Here is a 7,500-nt window from a genome sequence, read left to right as displayed (position 1 = left end):
TGGTGTTCGACGATCCATCCCGGCTGGCGATCCGCCGAGCCATCCCGGATACACAAACCACAGAACGAGTCCCTCCCCCAATCCCAAAAGGTAGAATTTGATACCGCTATATGTTCGGTACCCAATAATGAATGAATCGGCCCAAAGGTAGGATTCGGATACCTGCAGGTCCGTCCACCCAACAATGAATGAATCGTCCCCGCCCCTCCCTTTTGCAACGTAGAGCCCCCAAGACCTTGGGCCTCATGGTAGCCTCACAGACACTACTTCACAGCTGCGGTGCCATCCAGGGGTAAGGGCCATCGGCACCACCGCCTTTGATGTGTCCGGAGCATCGGCAAGATCGGCACCTTTGGCATCGGATGTGCGGGAGGGTCGAGCACCAAAGCTAATTTTGGGCCCCGCAGTGGTGCGTAAGCGTGCCACCACCATAAAGTGTCCCCTGCTTCGTATTATTACGAATGTCGCCTGCAGCACATTGACCAAGTTTTAGCTCTTTAGGGGAGGTGATATTGAGGCTAATGGGGCTGTCCAGGCAACGCCCACGCCCATTTTCATGCCTGCCAGACATCGGTGGTTCTCATCACCGGTTAGGTCTTTACGCGGTTCTCCATCCATCCATGGCAAGGTTCGCCGAGCCATCCCGAATATCGAAAACGGTTGTCATCCCTGGCCCTCCCCTGTGTCCTCCTTTGAATCATCCCGCCCCTCCCTTTTTGAACAAGACTTCCAAGACTTGGGCCCTTGGTCACGGAGCATCGCACTTGGTAACCTAGGACGCCGGTGTGGGAGCATCGACATTGTCGCTTGACGTGCTGAGCCTTTGACGCCACTCCCAACCCAGGACCTTGTCGTAAGGAGCCTCGCACCATCTAACTCAGGGCCCTTGTCGGCGGTAGCCAGCACCATCTAACCCAGGCCCCGGTCGCGCGGGAGCCTCGCCACCATCGCAACCAGGCGCTTATCGGTGAGAGCTCGCCACCCAACCTAGCCCCGTCATGCGAGAGCCTCGGGCACCATCGGCACCAGGCCCCTGGTGGGGGCCCCGGCACCATCGGCAACCTAGGCCCTTGGTCGGGGAGAGCCTGGGACCATCGGCACCCAGGCCCTTGGTCGGGGGAGCCCCGCCACCATCGGCACCCAGGCCCTTGATGGGGGAGCCCGGCACCATCGGCAACCCAGGCCCCCGGTCGGGGAGCCCCGGGCACCACCGGGAACCCAGGCCTTGATCGTGCGGAGAACCTCGGCACCATCGGCAACCCAGGCCTTGATCGTGCGAGAACCTGGCACCATCGGCACCTTTGGTGCTTGGATGGCGGGAGCCTCGAACACCATCGGCAACCTCGGCCCTTGGTCGTGCGGGAGCCTGGCACCACCGGCACCTTGGTGCCTTTGATGGCGGGAGCCTCGAGCAAAGATTGGCACCTTGGTGCTTGATGTGGGGCCCGACACCATCGGCAACCTATGACGTTGGTGTGGGTGCCCGAGCAGCAGGGCACCCTGGTGGCTCGGATGGGGGCTAAAGAAAAGTGTCCCCGTTTTCCATATACGAATGTTGCCCGCAGCAGATTGACGGGTTTTTTAGCTCTTTTAAGATCCGCCGCCCCGACGTGGCCCCTCGAACCCGAGGTGGGGGTCCCAGCCCCACGGGGTCGGATAGTCCCGCAATGATCACCAACGGGGTGGGTCAATCGCCGGCGCTAGTGGCCGGGTGATGATTTTCGGCCGGAAAGCCGTGCCCATAGAAATGTAGCCAACGACTCCAAGACCAGGTTCCCAATCGGGCAAAGATCTCTTTGGGTGGCTTTGGCATTGCTATGGGCCTGAGCTTTTGCCCATTCTCCCCGTCATGTTAAGGACGCCTTGTGCCTTCCAAGTCGGCGACCCATCGGCGCCTTTGGCCTTGCCAAGGCCTTGCCTGCATTCGAAGCTGCCCGTGACCCCAGACAAGTCCCTTTGACGGCAACGGCTCACCGGGGGCGTAAGTTGAGTTTGTAGGCTTGGTCTTGGTTCGACTAAGTCCCACGGATTTTGTCCTCGTAGTTCTCGTGCTGCTGCTTGTGGTGTGCCCGTTTATTGTTCTTCCGCCCCTACCAATACATTGGTTGTGGGTTATTGGCAGCGGGTGCTACCACTAGTACGCATGGGCATGCGAGTGGTGTTTTGCTGTATTGGCAGTCCATGCTACCCGTGATCGAACTGCCGAGCTACCCTCTTTCATTAACTCCCCTTGTTCAATGGAACCTAGGGATGCGACCGGGATCCTGCAGGTTCGCGCATAAGCCGATGGAATTATTGATGTGTTGCCGTCCCTTCTCCATCTCGCGCCCTTTGGGTGCGTGGTGGACTACAATCGCGGCTCTGTGTCCCGAGTGTGCCCCTTAAATCGGTGTGGCCTCGCCGGTGTATCGGCGCTCGCTTCGTGTTTTGATGCGGAAAATATTTTGAGAGTAGGGCTTAGCCCCTGTCTCTCGATGCCTGGCGCATTTTGTCTCTTGACACGGACGATGCTCGTGCTCCGTTATGCCTCTTCTGTTGCTCACGCGGCATGTTGAGAGCCGCAAAGGTCGTCGCCGCGGAGGAATGCTACCTGGTTGATCCTCGCCAGTAGTCATATGTTTGTCTCAAAGATTAAGCCATGCATGTAAGCATGAACAAATTCAGACCGTGAAACCGCGAATGGCTCATTAAATCAGTTATAGTTTGTTTGATGGTATTTGCTACCTGATAACCGTAGTACCCTAGAGCCAATACGTGCAACAAACCCCGACTTCCGGAAGGGATGCATTTATTAGATAAAGTATCGACGCGGCTTTGCCCCTGTTCGATGATTCATGATAATCGACGATCGCATCGCACGGCCTTTGTGCTGGCGACGCATCATTCAAATTTCTGCCCCATCAACTTTCGGCGGTAGGATAGTACCATTTTGTGGTGGTGACGGGTGACGGAGAATTAGGTTCGATTCGGAGAGGGAGCCCGAGAAACGGCTACCACATCCAAGGAAGGCAGAAAGCGCAAATTACCCAATCCCGACACGGGAGGTAGTGACAATAAATAATAACACTGGGCCCTATGAGTCCGTAATTGGAATGAGTACAATCTAAATCCTTTAACGAGGATCCATTGAGGGCAAGTCGGTGCCAGCAAATGCGGTAATTCCAAACCCAACAGCGTATATTTGCTGTTGCAGCTTAAAAGCTCTGTAGTTGACTTAGTGGGTGGGTCGGTCATCCGGGCTTCCACGGTGAGTTAACTGGTCTGCTCGCTCCCTACTGCTGGCCATGAGCGCGCCCGCCTTAATTGGCCGGGCCGTTCCTCCCAAGCTGCTATTTTGAAGAAATTAGAGTGTTCAAAAGCAGCTCACGCTTATACACATTAGGGATAACATCACAGGATTTCGATCCTATTGTGTTGGCCTTCGGATCGGAGTAATGATTACCGTGACAATGGGGGCATTCAGATTTATAGTCGAGGTGAAATTTTGATTTATGAAAGACGAACAATCAAAAGCATTTGCTAAGGATGTTTTCATTAATCAAGAACGAAAGTTGGGGCTCAAGACGATCGTGATACCCTAGTCTCAACTATAAACGATGCCACTGTGGATCGGCGGATGTTGCTTTAGGACTCCGCCTACACCTTATGAGAAATCAAAGTCTTTGGGTTCGGAGTATGGTCGCAAGGTCAAACTTAAAGGAATTGACGGAAGGGCACCATCAGAGGAGCTCATGCTTAATCTTGACTCAACACGGGAAACTTACCGTGTCCGCATAGTAAGGATTGATGCATCGAGAGCTCTTTTTCTGATTCTATGGGTGGTGGTGCATGGCCGTTTTAGTTGGTGGAGCGATTTGTCCGTTAATTCCGTTAACTAACGAGACCTCACTAACTAGCTACACGGAGGTGATCCTTCGTGGTTAGCTTCTTAGAGGGACTATGGCCTTTAGGCCACGGAAGTTTGAGGCAATAACAGTCCGTGGATGCCCTTAGATGTTCTCGGGTCGCACGCGCGCTGCAATCGATGTATTCAACGAAGTCTATAGCCTTGGCCGACAGCCGGCAATCTTTTGAAATTTCATCGTGATGGGGATAGATCATTGCAATTGTTGGTCTTCAACGAGGAATTTTAGTAAGCGCGAGTCATCACTGCTTGACTACGTCCCCGCCTTGTACACCGCCTGGGCCGCCCTACCGATTGAATGGTCCGTGAAGTGTTCGATCGGCACGGGCGGTTCCGCCGTCACGACGCCGAGAAGTCCATCAACTCATTTAGAGGAAGGAGAAGTCGAACAAGGTTTCCGTAGGTGAACTCGCGAAGGATCATTGTCGAAACCAGCGTAACGACCGTGAACGCGCTGTATACAACATCGGAGGTGGTGTGGCATCGTTGCTCGTCCCCACCCCCCGCGTGTCGGAGCGGCTGGTCTTGTCATCCCTTTGCCCATTGCGGGTGAGATGTCGATCACCTTCTTCGATGCAAAACGAACAAAACCTCGCGCGAATCGCGCCAAGGAATCGAATGAAAAGGGACATCTTCTTGTCGCCGCACCGCTCGCGGTGTCGCGTTTTCAGCTGATGTTGTTCTTTGTCGCAGTATAGAACGACTCGGCAACGGATATCTCGGCTCGCATCGATGAAGAACGAAGTAAATGCGATACTTGTGTGAATTGCGAATCCGTGAACCATCGAGTCTTTGAACGCAAGTTGCGCCCCAAGCCATTATTAGGCCGAGGGCACGTCCGCCTGGTGTCACGCATCGTCGCCCCATCTAACCCTGATCCTCGACCCGGTTGGACAATATGAAATTGGCCTCCCGTGCGCTCACAGCGGTTATTTAAATTGAGTCCTCGACGACATAATCGCCGCGACGATCGGTGGTAATGCTGCGCAACCTCGTTCGAGTCGCGGCGTCACGATCGAGACCCTTAAACCCTTTTGCATCGCATCGCGACCCTGTGTCGCGGGATTACCCACCGAAGCTTAAGCATATCAATAAGCGGAGGAAAGAAACTTACCAGATTCCCTAGTAACGGCGAGCGAACCGAAAAGCAAATTTTGAGAATCGGCGCCACCGGCGCTCGAATTGTAGTCCGGAGAAGCGCCCGCATGACCGCCCAAGTCCCCGGAAAGGGCGCCGAGAGGTGAGAGCCCTGCTGCGGACTTCGCCGCACCATGAGGTGCCGCTTACGAGCCGGGTTGTTTGGGAATGCAGCCTTAATCGCGGTAAATCTCGCCAAACAACACGGCGAGAGACCGAAGAAGCACAAGTACCGCGAGGGAAAGATGAAAAGGACTTTGAAAAGAGAGTCAAAGAGTGCTTGAAATTGTCGGAGGGAAGCGGATGGGGCCGGCGATGCCCCTGGCCGGATGTGGAACGGCGAGAGCCGGTCCGCCGATCGGCCTGGGGCATGGACCGACGCGGGAATGTGGCGGCGGCCTGCCCGCCTTTGATACGCCTCGGAGACGTTGTCGCCTCGATCGGGATTCAAGACGCGCTGTCTCGCGTGCTTCGGCACTGCGCAGGTTCGGCGCGGCTCATGGGTTTCTATTCGGCCCGCTCTTGAAACACGGACCAAGGAGTCCGACATAAGCGAGTCAACGGGCTAGAAACCCGTAAGGCGGCAGCTGATTGGCGGGATCCTCACGGCACCGCCGACCGACCTTGATCTTCCGAGAAGGGTTCGAGGAGAGCATTACTGCTGTGACCCGGAAAGATGGTGAACTATGCTCGAAGGGCGGCCAGGAAACTGTGGAGGCCCGCAGCGATATCGATGCAAATCGTTCGTCCGACGGGTATAGGGCGAAAGACTAATCGAACTGCTCAGTAGCTGGTTCCTCCAAGTTTCCCGTGATAGCCGGAGCCCTTAGCGAGTTCTATCGGTAAAGCCAATGATTAGAGGTATCGGGCGCAACGCCTCGACCTATTCTCAAACTTTAACAGGTAGGACGGTGCGCTTCTGAGCCGCGCCACTAATCGAGAGCCTGCGGGCCATTTTTGTAAGCGTAATCACATGCGGATGAACCGAAGCCGGGTTATTGCCAATCAAGGCTTAACCTAGAACCCACAAAGGGTGTTGGTCGATTAAGACAGAGACGGTGGTCATGGAAGTCGAAACCGCTAAGGAGTGTGTAACAACCTCACCGCCAATCAATCAGCTCTGAAAATGGATGGCGCTTTGCCTGACTTATACCCGGCTGTCGGCAAGAGCCAGCCCGGCGAGTAGGAGGGCGCGGTGTCGCCGAAACCCGGCGGAGCCCGGCGAGCGCCGTCGGTGCAGATCTGGTGGTAGTAGCAAATATTCAAATGAGAACTTTGAAGGTCAAGAGGGGAAAGGTTCCATGAACGGCACTTGCACATGGGTTAGTCGATCCAAGAGACGGGGAAGCTCGTCCGATAGCTGCTCAGCCGCGAGCTTCAAAGGAATCGGGTTAATTTCGAACCGGACGCGGCGTCGACGGCAACGTTAGGGAGTCCGAGACGCCACGGGCCCTCGAAGAGTTATCTTTTCTCTTAACGGCCTGCCCACTCGAAACGGCTCAGCCGGAGGTAGGGTCCGGGCCGGAAGAGCACCGCATCGCGTGGTGTCCGGCAGCTTGGCGGCCCTTGAAAATGGAGGACCGAAAGCCGTCCGCGCGCCGTCATACCTATAACCGCATCAGTTCAAGGTGAACAACTCGTCAATGGAACAATGTAGGCGGGAAGTCGGCAAATGGATCCGTAACCTCGAAAAGGATTGGCCTGAGGGCTGCACGGGTCCCGGGCCCCGAACCCGTCGGCTGCTGCGTACTCGCTCGAGCCGCTCGCGGCGAGAGCGGGCGCCGCGGCGCCGGTTGGACGGATCGAACGGCCTTCGGGCCTTCCCGGCGACGAACAGTCGACTCAGAATGGTACGGACAAGGGGAATCCGACTTAATTAAAACAAAGCATTGCGATGGTTCTCGGATGCTCACGCAATGTGATTTCGCCCGCTCAATGTCAAAGTGAAGAAATTCAACCGCGCCGGTAAACGCGGGAGTAACTATGACTCTATAGCCAAATGCCCCGTCATCTAATTAGTGACGCGCATGAATGGATTAACGAGATTCCCACCGTCCTCGCTTACTATCCAACAAACCACAGCCAAGGGAACGGCTTATGTAATCAAAGGGAAAGAAGACCTGTTGAGCTTGACTCTAGTCCGACTTTGTGAAATGACTGAGAGGGTAGGATAAGGGAGCTCGGGCGAAATTGAAATACCACTACTTTTAACGTTATTTTACTTATTCCGGGAATCCGAGGCGGGCACGGCCCTCTTTGGACCCAAGTCGGCTGTCGGCCGCCGATCCGCGGAAGACATTGTCGTGGGAGTTTGGCAGGCACATCTCGTTAAAAGATAACGCAGTGTCCTAAGATGAGCTCAACGAGAATGTAATCTCGTGGAACAAAAGGTAAAAGCTCGCTTGATTCTCGATTTCCAGCATTTACGAACCGTGAAAGCGTGGCCTATCGATCCTTTA

General features: G+C 55.1%; 1 pseudogene; it reads left to right on the top strand.

Annotated features, from left to right (window-relative positions):
* The first annotated feature begins 4,603 nt into the window (after positions 1-4,603).
* LOC128289099 (5.8S ribosomal RNA) lies at positions 4,604-4,755 on the top strand (annotated as a pseudogene).
* The last annotated feature ends 2,745 nt before the right edge of the window (positions 4,756-7,500 follow it).

Source organism: Gossypium arboreum, unplaced genomic scaffold (assembly GCF_025698485.1).
Source record: "Gossypium arboreum isolate Shixiya-1 unplaced genomic scaffold, ASM2569848v2 Contig00440, whole genome shotgun sequence".
In the NCBI taxonomy this organism is placed as follows: Eukaryota; Viridiplantae; Streptophyta; class Magnoliopsida; order Malvales; family Malvaceae; genus Gossypium; species Gossypium arboreum.
Note: the sequence above shows the minus strand (reverse complement) of the source record. Positions and strands in the feature narration are given on the sequence as shown.